General features: G+C 35.5%; 1 protein-coding gene across 1 annotated transcript in view; it reads left to right on the top strand.

Moving 5' to 3' along the window:
- Positions 1–20,231, top strand: part of LOC145665254 (lutropin-choriogonadotropic hormone receptor-like) — a 642,745-nt gene that overhangs the window by 581,832 nt on the left and 40,682 nt on the right. The window lies entirely within an intron of this gene.

The following is a 20,231-nucleotide window of genomic DNA, read 5'->3' as shown; positions in this document are numbered from 1 at the left end:
CAAACTTAGTGCTGCAAAGGAAAGCTAAATTTCAACCATGATCTGTATCAAATTGTTGATCCTCCTCTTCAAAGTATATACTCTCCCCTATTTTCTACTGTTCAGGCAGTGTTATTACAAAGATTTGGAACGTACTAATATGAAATTAGTGGTTAGCAATAATTATCTAACTAGAGTTACTAGTAATGAAGAAATTGGCGTTCTCTACTTGATCTTTGCTTTCGCAGTATACATCATACAGCATGAAATCGCAAGAAGCAAATATTTCAAATTGTCTTGGAAGCAAATATTCTTTCTTTGTAACATTTACAGAAAATCTATCCGCTCTGCAGAAACGGAGGAAAGAAATGGGATGAGGGTGGCACCCCGCGGCGTTCTACCACACCCATTGGAAAAGGACTTCAGAGGGGGAGGGAAATACCTGCCTGTCAACAGGACATCTGTTCGCGAAGATCACATTGGAAAACACAATCTTTAATATATAGTCCATTACAATGTTACTTTAAAAAGTTCATTACTCTTGATCTACGTCATTAAGCGTGAAATTGAAACAATCATTTCATTTCTATTGCTTTTCTGTATACGTATGAAAAATTTTAAGTTGTTACGTACCATATTTCGTTAGATATTCATGAAATAAAGTTTACGTGTTATCTTATGGGGACTGAGAAACCAGTGGCAAAAGGTATAACATCCCCTTAAAGATAACCTCCCGACATTCACTTTGTGGAACAACGAAAAAAGCTTGTAAAACCGGTCAGGGTAGCAGGCCACATGCTTTGAACCCAGGATCTCCCTTTTGCGAAAGAAGAACGCTAGCCACTAGGCTATGCTCGCTAGACATAATAATAATAATAATAATAATAATAATAATAATAATAATAATAATAATAATAATAATAATAATAATAATAATAATATAGTTTGATTCAATATAGTGAACAAATTGGGGATGTGCCTGGATTAAGAATCAGCAAACAACGGTGAAATATTCAAAAATAATGCAGATTGATAGCCAATGACGTGGCCATGCATCACACAATTTCCTAGCTATTTTGTGGGCTTTGTTTTAATAATAATAATAATATGATTTTCACAGGCTTGCGCCCACCATTCATGGAACAGTTCTAACATAAATTAATCCTACTCTTGTTGTGGACAGCTAAGAGCGCTATGAAAACAAAGCAAGATGAAGAATGAAAGAGATTGTCTATTTTCCCTTCCCTTTGCTACTTTTGTCTCACTCTGTGCTTCCCCCTGACCCTGCTATCCCCTTCCGCCTGCCTTTTTCCTTGTATGTGACTGACTTCCTCCTATGATATTCACAGAAATCGATCTCTTTTTTCTCCCTGTCTCTACTTCATATTTGCAATAACAACATATGAAAGTGAAATATTCATTCTGCTTCACCACCTGAAGAACGAAATTCAATGTGACCCTCTGAAGAACAATACAATAGATACCATGTCCGAGGAACTCTCCAAAGATCTGATAAGATCTGTAAGTGATGAACACAATACCTTTACCAAACCTGTCTGGTCAACTGTGTTACTCATGTGGCAAATAGTATTTGTAACGAAATAGCTTCTGTTCCACACATTTTCGTTCCATTAGATACCCGCAGAGGAAAGAATCTCATTCAGCTGGTACCAGTTGTTGATTTTCTCCCACCAAGCGTGAAAGGAATACCCGAAACAGATTTGTTCCTTCAATTAGTTACGGTACAATAACGTTACAAGCTCAAATAACGTTACGGTGTCGTAACAAAAATTGGTGGTATACCTTGTACCTACCTACATTAAATAACCAATAATTTTGTTACAGATAACTATTTTCGTTACGTTACAGTTACGTTAAGTTATCCACCCCTGCTTATTACCCTATTTTAGCGGGTACCACCCGATTTTCAGGTTATATATTCGTCCCCCGCTTAAACATATCTTAATCACGAAAAACCACCCGCTTTTTGGGATTGGAGAAAAATCTAAGAGGACTTAGTTGATAAAGTGTTGGTATGGTATATTCAACGTAAACCACTACACCTTTGACAATCTCAATCGCGATTGAGTTAAATTTGGACTCGCGCTCAGGCTCAGGCTCTGGGCTGTCTGAGCAGTGCGCGTGTGCAGAATCATTTGCTAATAAAAGATCTGCTCTAATGCACAATGGGTTTCTTTGTATAGTTCATGTGTTTTCTATGTAATGTATTGGAGGTTCTATACGAATGAATATTCGTTTGTAGATGTTGTAACAAACATACTTGAATTATTAATGCTTTCACAAGCTACAAGAATGCCGAACGACAATTTCAAGTGTAACTTTAAAGACTCTTATAGAAGCGAATTTACGTTTCTTACCCAGGGCAGAACTCAGTTTGAAGCAAAATGTATACTCTGGAAAACTGTTTCGTTTGAAAAGTAGGATGCAGAGAAGCAAATTGGACCTCCCCTGATTTTTATATATTTTGTAAACTAGATCACGAGGAACACGAATCTGAAGGCGTTTTGACATTCCGACCTCAGGAACTCGAGATATTAAAACTTACAGTTTAATATAGACGCTATATGAAAAAAACACAATATTCTCTATACGAAACATATTATGTCCTGTGAGATATATAAAGGTAACCAAGAAAGTTCTGTCGCTTTTTGTGGAGTTCTGTGTAAAATTGACCCTCATACCGTGAGTTTAATGCGAATGGAGATAAGGCGAAGGTCAGTTGTTGGTGTGGGTATATCCGACATTCTACCTGGTTGTGGCAATTCAGTTACAACGTAAATGTATGTAAGGACGGAGTGAATATGGAACCTCCACAGAGCGTCATAGGGGCGTGTATACTGTACGAGTTCCAACTTGGATCAAACGCCACTGTAGCGGGGCGGAAGATACCTCAGGCCTTTGGTGAGGGTGTCGTGATTACGCAGACAGTGCAAGGGTGGTTTAGCAAGTTTAAGAACGGTGACGAAACACTCACGAAAGACGCACCACACGTGCCGGAAGACCAACACATGTACAAAATGAGGATCTTCAGGTAGCAATTGAACCGAACAGACATGTGAGGAACTGGTGCTAACATTCAATGTTAGTCGAGAAACCATTCGCCAGCACCTCCATTAATTTGGGAAGCACTACAAGTTGGGTCTATGTCTCCCAGATGATTTGTTTCCGGGCCAGAAGGCTACGCGTGCAGACACTTGTGATTCTTTGCTGTCTCGTCTGAGGAAGGAGCCATTTCTGGACAGGATGTTGACATGTGATAAGAACTGGGTCCTGTACGAAGCTCCACGGCGCCGTCATCATTGGTTAAAATTCCATGAACCGGTTCCAAAACAGCTGAAATCAGTAATGCAGCAGAAATTCCTCCTGTGTGTTTGGTGGACTGCTCACGACATCGTACATCGGGAACTGCTACCGGGTGGTCAGAGAAGAACATCAATGCAACTGTCTACTGTCAGCAGTTGAGCCGTGTTCAAGAAAAACTCAAAACCAGGGTGGATTGATTTAAATCAGTCTGATTTAAATCACGATTTTAATCAAGATTTAAATCACTTGATTTTTTCAATAAAAATCGTTGATTTAAATCAAATAATGAATTAATTTAAAGTGAAAGTAAGTAAAATCCCATTTCTGTTCTGTTATTTCGATTATGGAAGATAATAATCATAATACAATGAGACTCAAATGTATGTAAGCACAGTATGAAAACGAGTATCATGTAGAGAACGATCAGGGAAAATCCCGTTTGAACGGGTAACGGGTGAACCCTGCCTTCTTCTCTTTTTTTTTTTTACACATAGTTTTAAAATTTCTATTCCAAAGGGGAAATCACCATGGACATTTAAGATGAAAACTCTTTTGTGTCCATGTCTATTTGTTTGTTTCCAGATAATAGGGGCGTATTTAGAGGGGTCCGATCCCCTCTCCGAAACAAAAAAATAATTAAAATTTTGGGCGAAATTTATGTATACAATACATAGAAGTTCCTCGGGATCGTAATACGACAAATTTTGGATGCATTAAAATATCGAATAATACTTTTGATAAAGTGGATACTTGACCCCATTGCAGAACATGCCGCGATCTGCGATGTGATCGCAGAAAATTTGTCGTGCCCTTGCAGGAAAAATTGTCAGAGGAAATAAAATAGCCAACAGAAAAGTATAAAAACGTGCCTGCTATGTATAGATGTCTTAAATGCACGGACAACTCGCATTTGAACTGTTTTTCACGTCACATAAAGCATTTTTGTAACAATGACAAGTGTTTCTTCTTCTGGAACTGATCATCTTGATTTTTTATTTTGGAATTCCTGCAGAAAATTTTTGACTTACAAAAACTCATCGCATATAGACAAAGAAAGTTCTGTCATCGGTTAATATATAGGATCAGAAAACTATATTCACGAAGAAATTAAATATCGACTAAAAGCAGGGAATTCGTGTCATTATTCAGTTGAAAATCTCTTATCGTCGCGAATTCTGTCGAGGGACTTCAAGCTTTAAAATATATAAAACGATAATTATGCCTGTTATGTTGTATGGTTGTGAAACATGGTCGCTTACGCTGAGGGAAGAACGCAGCCTGAAAGTAATTGAGAATAAAATCCTGAAACGAATATTCGGATCCAAAAGGAACGGTAATGAGGAATGGCGAAATTTTCATGATAAGGAACTGCATAATTTATACCGTTCACCAAAACATTGTTAGGGTCATCAAATCTTGGAGCCTCAGGTGGGAAGGGCATGTAGCGAGAATGAAAGAAAGTAGGAACGCTTTCAGTTTTAACTGGAAGTCCAATCGGAAAACGACCATTAGGAAGACCTAGGCGCAGATGGGAGGACAATATTAAGATGAATCTTGCAGAAATAAGAATACAAAATAGAAACTGGATTCAGTTGACTAAGGATAAAAGTCAGGAGTGCTTTTGTGAACATGGCATTGAACCTCCCATACGTCATAGAGTGAGTTAATTAATTTTAAGCGAAATTTATATACTTTATATGTATTTCGTGCCGCTAGCTAGTTCCAATTGCTTAAAAATATGCCCCTGCCAAATATCAGTAACTTTCGTGAAAAGTGTCATTTGATCTGCATTGCTGTACTTTTTCCTTAATGCTTAAGAAACATTGTTTGGGATTGAAATAGATTAACGATTGAGAATTAATTCAAAATTAAAACCCCATACTTTCACTTAAATGTCATAATTTACATTTAATACTAATTCCTAATGTTTTTTCTTCAGTTCACGACTTGTATTATACGAAGAAAAAGGTTTGATTTAAATCAAAAAAATCGATTTAAATCAAAAAAATCAACAAAAATGATTTTTTTGAAAAAAATCATGATTTTTTTACACCCTGCTCAAAACCCTGGAGCCAACACTTCTCAATCGCTAAGGGGTTCCCCATTACGGGACAACGCTATGCCCTACATAGCTAGAATGAGCCGGGACACCATCCTACACCTTGGATGGGAAACATTATTGCATTTGCCATACTGTACGGACATTATACCGTCCGGTTATCACCTGTTCCTTTCCTTGGACACTCACTTTAGAGGACTCCAGTTCAACTCCGTAGTAGAGGTGCTAAATGCACTTGATACCTTCTTCGCTTCACGGCAAACCAAGTTCTACCGCGAAGGAATCCATGCCCATCCCGAACGTTGGCAGAAGGTCATTGATACTGATGGGTACTATTTTTGATCTTCCAGGTACGTCTTTGGTGACATATCTATGCTCTAAGTGATAGGTCAAAAAGCGACAGAACTTTCTTCGTTACTTTTATACATATTACATAAAACTACTGTATAAGTTCTAGTATCTCGAGATCGGGAAATCGGAATGTCAAAATTCGTTCAGATAATTGCTAATTTTGGTCCAGTTTACAAAATATATAAAAATCAAATAGTGTCCTTTTTGCTTCCTGGTTACTTTATGTTCGAATATCTCGAGTTCCGAAATTCAGAATGTCAAAATTCCTTCAGATTCGTGTTTCTCGTGGCTTAGTTTACAAAATATATAAAAATCAGTTGGGGTCTAGTTTGCTTCCGTTTTCACTTGATGTTCGAATATCTCGAGTTCTGACATTCGAAATGTCAAAATTCCTTCAGATTCGTGTTCCTGGTGGTCTAATTTACAACATATATGAAAATCAGGTGGGGTCCAGTTTGCTTCCCTGCAGCCGAAAAGGACTTTGAAAGTGTCGTCAAAGAAATAACTAAAAAAAAAAAAAAAAAAAAGCTAAGGATCGAACGTCAGTATTTGTCACCCTAATTTAGCTGTGACTTGTACAACCATCGAACTATCCCTTTCGCACTGTGCTGCACATATTACCATAATAGTCTTGGAGCAAATAAAAAAAGTTAAAACACACATATACATCAATACATTTGTCTCGATCGATAGATGCTTTCACAATTGTTAAAAGGTGTAATTAAAAACAGCAAACATTGTTTCTGCTTTGAAAAGGACAATCCTTATAAAACCACAAACACGGTCATCTGCGGTTTCGGTTTTGAAAACCGCTTTTGCGGTTTCGGTTTTGAAAACCGCTTTTGCGGTTTCGGTTTTGAAAACCGCATTTGCGGTTTTCGGTTTTCAGAAAATCGGTTTTCTCAAAAACCGAAAACCGCAAATGTCACAAAAATTCAACAGCACTAGTTTAAATGTCACACCTTCTTGATAAAGGGAAGATGATCACAAAGCTATTGGCGTAGAACTGCTAAGTGTCTTTTAATTTGGTGAAGAAAGAATGATATTGACTAAAGAAATGGAGGGTGGAGTGTTGACTTAAATCTCTCAGTTGCTGATTACCTTGCCTGAGGAGTCTCCAAGTGAAGATACTGGGGATTTCAACTGAGATAATCCGGTATATTTTTCTTCAGATCATCAATTACTTCAGTTTTTCCAACTGTATTATGTAGCGGATTAATCATCTCCTGTCAGCCATTTTCTGTACTCCCTGATTCCAATATCAACTCATTGAGGAAATATCTGCAATTTGGCCACATTTCAACTGCTGCCATCTTAAAATAAGCTGTTTGGAAATGAGAACGGTGTTGAATTTCCTTTGACTTCGGATATTACTCCTTCGTATTATCTTTCTTCATTGGATATCAGCATCATAACATTGCCTCCATTCACCATTCAATCCACGTCTTCTGAAAAAAATCTCCGTTTCAGTCAGAACAGTCCATCAGTGCATTTCCCAGTTGAAAGAACTAATGTTATCGTTATGACTCCTGAAGAAGTTGATCGTTGAAAGGATTAAAAAATGTGCAGTTTTATAAAAGTAAATCAATAAGCTTAAGAAAAGTGAAGTTTCCAAGTACCAGAAGACACTGGAGTACCATTTGACAATCTTATAGTTTGAAGGATTGAAGGAATGGTTTCCTGAAAGGGTTCCAGCACCAAGCTCCTTCTTGTTCTTGAATGTCTCCAAAGAGAAAAGTAACATTTTGAAACAGAAGCATTTGTACATAAAAGAAATAAATGCTTGTCAAATTAATTCAGTTTGAGAATGAATCGTTGCTGGAAGATATAAATTTCGGGCATATAGAATCAAGACACTGGAGAAGATTGATCAGTAGTCATTGAACGGTATTCTATTTCACTCAAACTAGCCATTTCTTCTGAGTCTGAGTTAGGATTCAAAAATAATCAATTTTAAATATATTGTATGAGTAAACAATTGTTACGATACACTTGTAAGTAATTATTTTATTATGTGTACATAATCTTTGTAAATAATTGTAAAAATGTACACAGTGTATTATATTGTAAATATGTAAATAAAATTTGTACATAAATGTTTATTGTAAATATGTAAATAGAATTTGTACATAAATGTTTATTGTAAATATGTAAATAGAATTTGTACATAAATGTTTACTGTAAATATGTAAATAGAATTTGTACATAAATGTAAAAATATTGTAAATAGAATGTTAAGATGTACATATTGTAAATACATACTGTATATACGTTCCATATACGAGTGCTTGTATCTATTTCAATATATGTATTTAAATACTTCCTGGCACAAAGGACTTAAGGCGGACATCAGGGGTGAGTTAGGGGATGGGTAGTAATCATACCATGTATCCCATGGCCATTTTTCTGGTTTCCTTGACCGTAGTTCATTAGTTCTTCCCTTCTTATAGCTCTACAATTTAAAATAATTAAATCATAATAATAATAATAATAATAATAATAATAATAATAATAATAATAATAATAATAATAATAATAATAATAATAATAATAATAATCAAGAAAATAGAAAAAACACATGAAGGGACAAAAATACAGCAACATTTCTGAAGCGATTGCAAATGCATAGTGGCATGGGCGTCTCTGGCATTCAAAAACTGAGGGGGACGACTAGTACAAAGAATGCTCCTAGACTCCAATTAAATTTATGTCAAAATCGTGAAGTAAATGGGAAGGTACTTGAATTCACAGTTAATGGGATTTAGTTTCTTGCTCTGGAATTAATTGTGATTTTATTCCTGACTAGCAGGTCATTTCGTTGCACGTATAAAAGGTTCCATATAATGAAAATGGAAGTGAAATGAAATCTTTGAGTTTTACGTCCCACGGTTATGCCGGTTAGGCTAAAGGAGACGGTGATGATGAGTAATGAATGAAATGGCGGAATGAAGAAAGTGAGAAGAAACGGGAGAACCCCGAAAAAATCCACGCACACGGTGTTTATCCACCACAAAGTTCACTTGGCGGGGGCTGGGATCGAATCCATATAATGATTTTTAGGGAACCTCGTCTTGATACAGGATTTATACCATCAATACTATCCATTACTTTATATTTTTCTCCATTTGTCCAGATCCAGCACGGACTTCTGGGAGGGGGGTGAATTATAATACTGCTACTTAAAGCTACTTTTAAGAGCTCCAAACTCTGGGATTGGTTTTATTTATATATAAAATAAGGAAGTTTCCTCTTCTTCCCGGACCCGCCCCTGATTCGTGGTTTTCCTTCCATCATACCTTCTACCATATCACTCAGAATACCATTTCTTCTTTAACAATGTTCTAACGTGTTTCAAATTATATTATTTTACTCCTTTTATCCTTAATGCCTTATATTGGCTCCTCACATTGATGTCTCCAATTAGTCAAGTTTTTCCATTCTCCTCAAAGTACAAATTTCTGAGAACACAAGTACAATGATTTTGTTGATCGTTTCGTATTGTTCACTTTTCTCCTCCGTACAATGCAATACCTAACATCTGAGTCATTTTTGTAATTCTTCATTGAGTGATTCACACAGTATGCTTCTCGTCACTAGCACCACAAACGGATTAAAGATATTTCACCATTCCTCACTTTGCTTTATATTTATTTTTTACATTTCTTCGTTAGTAATACTACCCACGATTGAAAACTAGTCACCTGCTCTACTTTCTTTGTTCAGATTTCTATAGTTACCCCGCTTAGTGTAGTCTGTAAGGCTCTCGCTTTTGGTACGACTCGTCCCGGGTTCGATTCCCGGTGAGGACACTCGCTCGAAAAGTTGTCACAGCTTTTTTCAGGCCAGTCACCCTGAGTGAGGTTTTCATGGGTTCTCTTCATTCACACCAGGCAAATGCCAGAATGATATCTAACATACAGATCTTAGGGTACTTCCTTCCATTTTTACATTCCATGCGCTTCCTTCCCTTTATCTGAAGAGCTCTTATCTACTTTATACAATGGCTAATTGTAATTTTGTGCTCTCTACTTCTAAATCAAGACTGTTCAACTTTCTTTCTTCTTCCTTCAAATAATCCTTTATATTCGAAGCTGAACTTTTGCTGCGTGCGATTAAGACTCTGGTGGAAAACCATTTTAGATTGTTTATCACCTCATTCGAACAAATACACAACATAAAATGTGTTTCTGTAGAGGACATACTGATGCTACTTTAAAGCTTCCACCACAGTGACCACCATGAACGGCAGACAGAAACACATTGAGGTTGTAAACAACGTTCGCTGCTAGTAGTGTAAACGTTGTCTGACAAGGCAAGTCTGGATTGCGTTGTGTCTACAAACTCAGTACGACGTTAGCGAACGTCTATTCTTTATACATTCTCAGACAAATTGTATTCGTCTATAATGTAGTATATAGTGTACTATAGTATAATATTATCATAGAATTATTTGCATTCCAGCTTGCTCTTAAATTATTCAAGACTTCCTGTTTTCCTCGGAAGACTCCGATCGTTTTGCTTTATATTTATGTAATTCGTAATAAATGTGATGAGAATTTGATTTTTTTCTTTCTCTACTTGATGAATTGCTTGCACTTTAAACATTTCGCTTCTTTTTGCACTAGATATAGACGAAAATATTTCCAAACTACTTTGTAATATCACTGTGTGTTTACCTTCAATCCTTCCAGAATAAGTGAAGAACTGTACTGAAGTTTCTTCTAAGTTCAGCAATATGTGACTTACGATTACATTATCTTTTGTTTAATATAGCGATGCTTTTATGTGTTTGTAAGTTCTTGTTTTTAATGGTCATCTTTGCTAACTGATACATTGAGGTCGTTAAACTGGCCAAAATATTTTCCAACCTTTTGTCTTTTTATTAATTTCTTAATTGTTGATATGTAACCGTTGTCAGAAATTAACCCAATGATCTAGTTACACAATATAACATTAACACTCAACGTGTTTCTAACGAGATTTACGAGAAGCCTTTTTTTAAGTAGATTGCAATAGGAATCAATTGTAGAAGATTCATCCAAAGAACAGAAAGGTTTGCATTGTGGAAGAATAAAAGCCGTAGCCTGATAACATGTATTTATAAAAGATAATAAATATATATTTGTGTTTATTTGTAAATTTAAAAAAGGAAACAAGAAAGAAAGTATTACTAGTCTTTATTTTTCGCGTGAAAATGAAAATGATAACTGTTTCAATCATTTAAAAATATATATCAACATAAACAGTAATATATTTTAGTAAAATGTGTGTTTTTTAATGTTTTTAAGTACTATAGTTTTCTCTCCCTATTATTTTTCTTCAGTTTTCAAAACAAAATCAATTTTTGCCATATATACGGATAGGACTCTTCGGTATTAAGATTTATATAGACTTTCGATAGGTTTTAAATACCAAAAAAGTATTACGTACCAAACCAGAAATACTGAAGAGCCCCCTCGCCACGATATGGTTATCCTACGCACCTTTGGCGCAGAAGATATGGTTTGGTTCTCGGAAGGAGCTCATAAAGTCTGGATCGCACGTTAAACTGTAGATTCAAAAGAGGTACTAAGCGCCAATACAAATAATAAACAAATAACTAAGAAAGAAAAGTCACCAGAAAATGGAGAAATAGAACAATATCGTAAAATAATAAAAAAAAACACAAAAATCGAAAGAAAGTAAGACCAAAAATATAAAGTAGGCAGCAATAATTGTAACTAGAAATTTCTGGCGTCACATATGTTTCAGTTAATCAGAGAATGTATGGAGATAAATCAGTATAAAATATTACGGTATGTCTTGAGAATTTTTATTCATTTCATATGTAAAAATTCGTATGAAATCGGCTTTCAAAGTTTATTTAAGTACATATATAAGCCAGAGAAAACTCGAGTTTTGACTGAGTTTCGGTGTTTTGCATTCTTACACAAGATCAAGCTACGTTCAGAGTATATGATGTCATTTAAAAAGAAAAGAAACAGAAAATATCACAAGGCGTATTCTGGTCAAATTCTGTATTTATGAATAATGGAAGATAATATACTTTGTCTTGTTCGCAGACTAGAAAACGAAGATAAACTATAAAATTCCGGTTTAACAAGAGAGAAATAATAAAAGAAATAAAATATTTCAGTTTAATGTCCAACTGCTATGTCCTGTAGGCTAAGAAAGACAATGATTAAGGCAAGTGAATCATGAAGGAGAATTGGCAGAATGAAAAAGTGGAAGGAAACGGGAGTACATCGAGGAAACCCATGAACTCGATGTTGTTCACCACAAACTTACTTTGGCAAGAATCGAAACAGGGATCCCACATACTAGATGTAAGAACTCTACCACTGTGCCACTGTGCCCACAAGAGAGAAATAAAGAAAATATCATTAAAAATATGATTCAGATATTGAATCGGTATTTCTACATTTAGCTATGATTTGGTATTTACGTTTTCGGTATGGTTCGGTATTACGGCATTTTCGGTTTTTATATATTTCGGTACATCGATATATCAACATGAGTAATTTCGAAATTTCGGTATTCAGAAATATCGGTACTGGTTTCGAAATTTCGATATTTTCTGCAGTCGTACGACACTTTCTCTACTGTTAAGCACTTAGAAAAAAAATTACTGACGATTATTAACATCACACTTTAGAGAACTTAAATCAAGACATAAATATGAAATTAAAGTTATTAAGTTTTTCCAAGATTTTATTTAGCGTTCAATGATTATGTGTTGAGTATAAGGGAAATTTACAGTGGGTAACACCGTTTCATTTATAATGAGACTTTAACAAGTAAAAAAGAAACAAATAAGTCATACGGGGTGAATTTTCTTTATTTGATTAATTCAGAACGAACAGAACTAGAAAAAGGTAAAAAAAAAATAAAAAAAAGAAGGGTAAGATTAGGCGAGCAAGAATAAGATAGAGTTTTCTCTGAGAAAACGAGGCTGCGTGATGTGAAATACATGAACTCATTGCCTCATCAAGAAAACATAATTTGTAAAAGACAGATACCGTAGTTAAAGAGTTTGTTTGCTGCTTCTATTATATCAGATAGTTTTTTTTTCCTATCCAAAAGTCAACTGAAACGTACCGCGCCTTGGTTTTTCTATTTATTTCTCAAGAAAAATTAAAAGAAAGAAAAACCTCTAAAAGGGAACTATTTTGTTTCAGTCTACGTGTATTTTGTTTCTGAATGTATTTATTTAATGAACCTTTTTAGTATTCTTGTCTTTGTTCTTTGCAATCTCCTCTATAACAAAAAATAACAGAGGTAGAAGGATTCTGTCTACTATAAATAGTCTATGTTTTCTGCTCAACGAAGTCATTAATAAAAGATAATCCAAAGGAAAACATGAGATAGCAAATGTAATGGAATATGTTATCTTTAGTAAAGGGATTAATCTAATTCTTTCATATATAATTAAATGAGCTCCTCCAAATAGCATTTCTATACAGTTCTCCCATATGTACTTCCTTGTTTGCGAAATGAAATGAAATCTTTTAAGTTTTATGTCCCACGGTTATGCCGGCTAGGCTAAAGGAGACGGTTATAATAATCAATGAATGAAACTCTGGAATGAAGAAAGTGGCAGGAAACGGGTGAACTCCGAGAAAACCAACGCACACGTTGTTTGTCCACCACAAAGTTCACTTGGCGCGAGCTGAGATCGAACCAAGGGTCCCATGCACCAAATGTGAACGGGACAGTAGGCACCAACTCACTCAAAACTCACTCAAATAAATCATTTTATCACCTGTCTTTCATCCTAATGATGTTTTAAAAAATAACGTTAATATAATCCGTATATAATAAAAACGTTCCCGATGTGTACGTAATTATTTTAGTGTCCTTAGTTTGAGATTATTTAATTTGAACTAATTTAACTTTGGAATTGAAAATCAATAACAACTTGAGCACTAAGAACAGTTTTAATTATTGGTATAAAGTTAAACTATGAATTTTTCCATTTAGGTAGGTACTAAATTCATTAATATTAATCGACAAGGTAAATGCGCAAACAGTGAAGCAATACAAAATGGTGTCCATTCAGTTGTTGCTAGATGTTGTGTGCCAAATGCGGTTTGCATTATTCTATTGTAAAATGGCACATTCAGGAATGCAGTTGCATATCACAGCAGGCTCGAAAACTTCAGTGACGAGTGGTCGTTAAGCAATGGTCTGTTGAAAATTGTTAAACGCAACGGAAATGTAATCCATTGGCATCACATAGTATAACGCTATACTACCCTTCCAAATTTATGCGCGAGTAAACATAGGTAGCTAATAAAGTCATTCGACTCATAATTAACAGAAAACAGAGACTCTCGTTGCTTCAAGAATATTTTTTAAAAAATTATTCGACAACTTTCCATGATGATTTGGTTGGCTTGTCCAGTCATGCCTTTTTGACCCTCCGTTTCTCGGCTCTCTTTGAACTTGGTCTCCAATAGGTTAGTCGGCTATGCAGGACTTAACTTTCTTTCTTGATGTGTGGCATTCTGACGAAGCACCATTTGGGAAAGTCGCCCAGATTCTGATGAATTGATTTCAAATCCTGTACTGCACTACGATCACACAATTCTATGTTCAAAATTAGCTCTCCTGGGGTCCCAAAGGCAGTTCATACTGTTCGATAGATTGACTTAAGAATTTTCCTGGCAGTTTCATTTGAGACCATATCCGCTACTTAGAAGCCTTGAAGTCGTCACTGCACTTTTCTCTAAAATAAATAAATAAATAAATAAATAAATAAGCATATTCAAATTCTATCGAATGTGGATACGATATTTTTTGCTGTAAATGAGGACGAATAGTTAGCATTTGTTTAAAAGACGATGCGCTTTGTGAGGTAAGTAGTCAGTTAACCCATCAAATTTCCGTCTAAGAGCTCAAGCTAGTGAGTACAGGAAGTGAAATTTTACAAACACCATCCATTGATTTTTAGAAAAAAAAATCTCAAGAGTGCAATGACTTTTGTGGTCATCCACTAGCACAATGAATCTGACATCTTTGCTTCGCCTTGTATATTTTAGAATATATTAAAGAACTTTTGCAAACAAAGGTCCTATCATCCATGAACTGTTAGAACAAGACCGAGGCGAGTTCCTCCGTGGCTAAGCGGTTAGCGTACGCGCCTTTGGCGTAGGAGGTTCGGGTTCGGTTCCGGCGGGAGCTCATGTGATTCGGATTCCACGTTAATCAGTAGGTCCACGTCTCATATAGCCTCGCTGCTGAAAAGGGACGTTAAACTCAAAATCAACTCATCAAGACCGAGGCTTCCAGGAAGGCTAGCATCAAGTTGGCATACGTTCGTTTCCTCAGCAACACAAACGCAGGCACTATGGGGTTAGCAATCGTATTGACAATTATGCAGCATACTATAGTAATTTATCCTATTAACAGAACATATCGTGCACCAAGTTGACTGGCGACCTTTGGGGACTGTAGAGTTGTCGCAACGCCGCTTTTGTCAACATTGCAAATTGTACCAGGAGTAAAATTCTCAGATTGATAGATCTTTTTATAGTTTTGAAAAAGCTGTTGCACATTGGTATTTTTAAATACGGTAGCTCTAGCGCGAAAAATGAAACTCGCGAAAATGTTTACATCCCATTATTCTTGGTACTTGTAATTTTTTTCTTTGCATAATGTTATGAGAATTTAAGTAACTGTCGTCCGTAAACTCATAATGCTATTTCGAACATTTGACCATGCAGTCGGCTAACATGAACTCTTGCTCTTTTGTAAACCCTATTTAGTGGTTTATCAATAGTCGTACTTACACACTATTTCTGCGCCCATTTTAACCTTTTATATAACGTATTGTATATTTTAAATCATATGTACTTCCAAAACTGCAACTCGTATTAATACTTTGTCTTCATTAATGGATTTTACTGTTTCTAAGATAACGTCATTTTATACTTGGCTTGTTGTTTGTCTTCACGTTAGTTAAACTCATAGTTTCAACCTGAAAACAGCAACATTGAATCTTTAATGAAGTTTACGTTTCGAAATTACAGACGAAGTTTTCATATTCTTGGAATAAAATGAATATTTATCTTGTTTAAATGAACCCCATTTACAGTTGTTTACATATGTTCCACCTAGAGTTGTTTGCATGTTCCATGATATCGGTTTAGAAATTTTTGCACTATTTAGGCAGACAAAAGCAAGTACTCACATTTCAGTATAAATATAAAGATATTAAATAGAACCGTACTTAGGTAATAATAGTGTATAACAGATGTATCTCTGACTCTTTAATGCAAATGTAATTTCCTTACAACTTTAACACAAAAAAGGCGTGTGTAGCTGCAAACACAACTGCATTCTAAGAATGTTGGTAGAGTAGAACCACAGACTGCGAATGAAGCTTCGACAGTGCTGCTGGCTACTGTACAGGTGCGCAATTACGCAAACTTTCGTCTCAATTCCGAAAAGCTGGAGATGTTCATATTTAAATGTTCGTATTCTATCCTACCAATTATATGACTGCCTTAATATGTAGTTAATGTTTCCTTTGTATTTATTATTGAAGTAAACATATTTCAAAATATTTGAATTATATTATTAATTGCTTATTTTAATTAATTTATGAATACCTTCCAGAATAATTTAATTGCCAGTATTTTAAATTTATTATAACAAATTCCTACGTGCAAATCTCGATTATACAATAATATTAAAGAAATACAAGCAACTTTTACGCTTTATTTAACCATAAGGGTGTAATCACATTATCCTGTGACAGACTCATTTTTAATCAACTGTTAGGAAATATTTTGTAGAGAGGAAAGATATGGGCCAGAAAAGAGTATGAAGGCAAACTCTCATTGAGATTCTTTGTACATTGAGATTGAGATTTGTTTGATACACAATCTGTAAAGAAGTCGACAAGAGTGTGCTTCCGTTGCTTTGCTGTTCTCCCACCTTGTTTGGAAAACACTTCTCCTTGAGTAAGAATTACGGTCTTCTTTTCGTACTTTTTGCAGTCTTTCGGCTTTGTAAACTAACTTCTTCAAGTAGAAGTGGATTCTCTTCATGCTACGTTAGAAATTGTTTTCCTCTTAAAAAGTAAGAACAAAGGACCAGCAAGATCAGTTGGTAATGTGTGGTAACAAAAAGTAAGGAATTCAGGAAAGAGGTATTCTTTACACAAAGTTTTAAAGGTAGCGACTATAACAACGCACTTTGGCCCCGCTTGGTAAGCATCCGCTTTGATTACTCTCCTTATTCATCAAAACCTTAAAGGTGTCCTAGCTTACAAAATTCCTTTAGACTAAAAGTTCCAATGGAAAATGCACATTAATGGTAGGAATAACTCTCTTTAAGTTCTATCTATTACAATGTAACACACATAATCACAGTTTCTGTCACGATTTTAACATACCAAAATACTCTATTTCATTATGCTTATCATAGACTTCTCCATGTCTATTTTTAACACTGACTCTTTTATATAAAATGACAAATGGTTAGAAGTCCTTTTTCCATAATTTCATACGGCTGAAACACCTTTAAGTAATTTTTAAGTAAAATTCACCATTATTGTTGAGTACGTTTTAAAAATAAACATTCCCCTCCGCCCGCACAATTGATAGCATAGATCCTTTGCCATGTTATGCTTGCCTGAACAGAAGATATAATGATTTACTATAAAATTAGCTTTACGATTATTTCTGTTGTTTTATATGATGGAGTTGAGGGTTAACTTGTGTTATCTTCAAATTTATAAGGTTGGTGCAGATAAATATGCCATGTTAAGGGGTTTGTATTGTTTATGGCTTTAATTTTCATGAAAAACAGAGTGCAAGACACTACGTTGCAGAGTAGCCTTTGTCGCATGTGGAAAAAATGTAGCAATGATGTGACTTACTTCTATTTTGTACCCAGTGTAAAAGAAAAAAATATTACAAAGTGGTGTATTTACCAACACGTGCAGGTAATTACGCCAAGTTTAGGATACTACTAGAAAACTGTAATAAATTTTGCAACTGCTTACATCGTCTGTATTACACGAACTCAAATATTACTACACAACATTGCTGAAGGAAAAAATAGAATAAGCAAAGTGCAAAATGAAGATAGAAAGATAAAATGTGAAAACAATAACCTCCAAACTTGAAATGAAGCTCCAAACTGGAAAATTTTAGTCTACAGTATAAGAAGATAAACAAATAGTGCTACTGTACTGTGACTTAAAACCGATATTACATAGAACATGTGGGACGAATGAAAACTTCTTTGCCTTCTGCAGTCAGCCTTGCACAAGCTCTGGCGTATTTCGCTGTACCATGCTTGGTATTCATTTACTAACCATGGAATCACAAATACTGTAATTACACTTATAAAACAAAGTGTTCCTAGACGAATACAAAATAAGGCGTACATTGCTGTAGAAAATCGAGAATGTTCTGAGTTAGCACGGTACTAACAACGGATTCTTACCTCTATTGAAATAATAAGTCCTTCCACGGAACCTTTCCATAGCAAACAACACTGAATGACATGGCGGTCTAAGCACTGTCTCCCGAAGTATTCGTCAAAAGACCAAGACACATATTGAAGACGTATTTTACCGGGTTTCGTCGGAAAGGTCCCAACAATGAACACTTGGCGTATTTAGCTGCACTCGCATATACACCTGCAGTTACCTTGTTACAAGCCTTGATTCAAAATTTTTCAAGCTACAAAAGTAAGCTAATTTCCCTGTGACACATTAACATATCTTTCGCATTCATATCTGAAATAATGTATCTTCTGCTCTTATGTATTAGTGTGCCGGTGCTGTGCCATCAGTTGTAGCTCAGAATACTTATTAAATGAACGCAACGAAATGGGAATGAAACTGATGCACAAAACGATACTTAACTGTAAAATTATGGTTGAATTTCAATGAAATTCAAATGTTTTAATTTGGAAAAATGACTAGTTGGGGAAATAGGTGAGAGAGAGAGAGAGAGAGAGAGAGAGAGAGAGAGAGAGAGAGAGAGAGAGAGAGAGAGAGAGAGAGAAAGAAAGAAAGAAAGAAAAGGTTTTGACTAAGATAAAGGAATGAGCACTAGCCTGATATTCCAACGAGGCTGGCGTTGTCCTGGTCATCTGGAACGATGACTGTCTTTCTCTGAAGGAGCCTGGATAAACTGGAGTCAGTCAACATCTGGATCTCTATCCTGTTGATCTGCAAGGGGCGTCGAGTTCTCTCTTGATGATGCGTCTCTACGATTATATTCTCCTACACCTTCCTTCCAGTACTCTGATGTCAAACTCAAAATGTGTCTGCGGCGATGAACCGTCAGAATGGTATTCTTGAGTTATGGAGCTGGCTGTTCTCCAATGGTGTGTTCCACTTCTCTCGTCGATCCTGCACCTATCCTAACCGTGTGTCGAATACCCCCTGTCGATGTGTCCTCCGTGGTTTTGTCTGGCTGTAAAGTGATGACTTGCGTTCAATGAACGGTGAAGTATCAGGCTGTGTATAAAGGTATGCGGAAAGACAAGAAGGAAACTAGTCGTGTTTATTAACAATTTCGAAAGTGACAATTAACAAATACATGCTTATTCAACCTGTCTGGCAATGTACAATCTTAATAAAAGTTTTGTTCCGATTGATTTTAAAGAATTCATGATTCTGTAGAACATAGTCGCAATTTAATAATGTGATTGAATTTGGCCAAGAAAGTTAAGAGTTTACACAATTATCACATGGTCACTTCACATCTAGTACACAGCTACTTCACATTAGTTACCACCAGTTTTTCGCCTTTCTGATGAGGTTTCAGTTTGTTAATTAAAACGTGAAACTATCAGAGTTTTATCCGATTATACTGTCTATTACTACCAAAGGAAGGTATAATATATAAATAGCACTATACCTCTGTGAAACTTAGTATGAAGTCTTCGAAAGACCAGATGTAATAAATTGTCTCCAGGTTTAATAATCATAGATTCGATTGACTAGAAAATTCAAATCTACGTTTAGTATACCTCTTTAAAACTATTTTTCAATAGAATCACATCGGAAATTGTTTTTGATTATTTTCGCATTTTGAAAATAATTGTATGTATATACTAAATCATCATTAATTATTCTTATTTATCTGAGAAAAAACTATTTTATTAATAATATTACTTTCAGGATTATAAAGAGTACTTCTAAAATATACTTCGTTGCACAGCTGAAATCATTTGGTACTCTCATAGAGGAATTGAAATATCCCACCGAATAGCAGCACTGTATGTAATATTTCGCTGAATTCAAAAAAAAAAAAAAAAAAGGATGAAACCTGTAGTATGTTAATGAGCTACAGCATTATTCCGCTCAGATACCAGTTCTTCAGCATTCTGGTGCGACCACGCGTAGAATGGAGGAAGGAGCCTTCCAGTAGGCTATACCAGTCAGGTTTCCTACAGCACTTGATTTCACTGGTAACTCAGCACATTTCTAAATGTTCCACACAGCACTATTTAGAGGAATGATTCATTTGCTGACATTTAAGGAAACGCG

The sequence above is a fragment of the Thermobia domestica genome, chromosome 11, assembly GCF_964235325.1.
Source record: "Thermobia domestica chromosome 11, izTheDome1.hap1.1, whole genome shotgun sequence".
NCBI classification, from domain to species: domain Eukaryota; kingdom Metazoa; phylum Arthropoda; class Insecta; order Zygentoma; family Lepismatidae; genus Thermobia; species Thermobia domestica.
The sequence above is the reverse complement of the archived record's forward strand: the minus strand, read 5'-3'. Positions and strand labels throughout refer to the sequence as shown.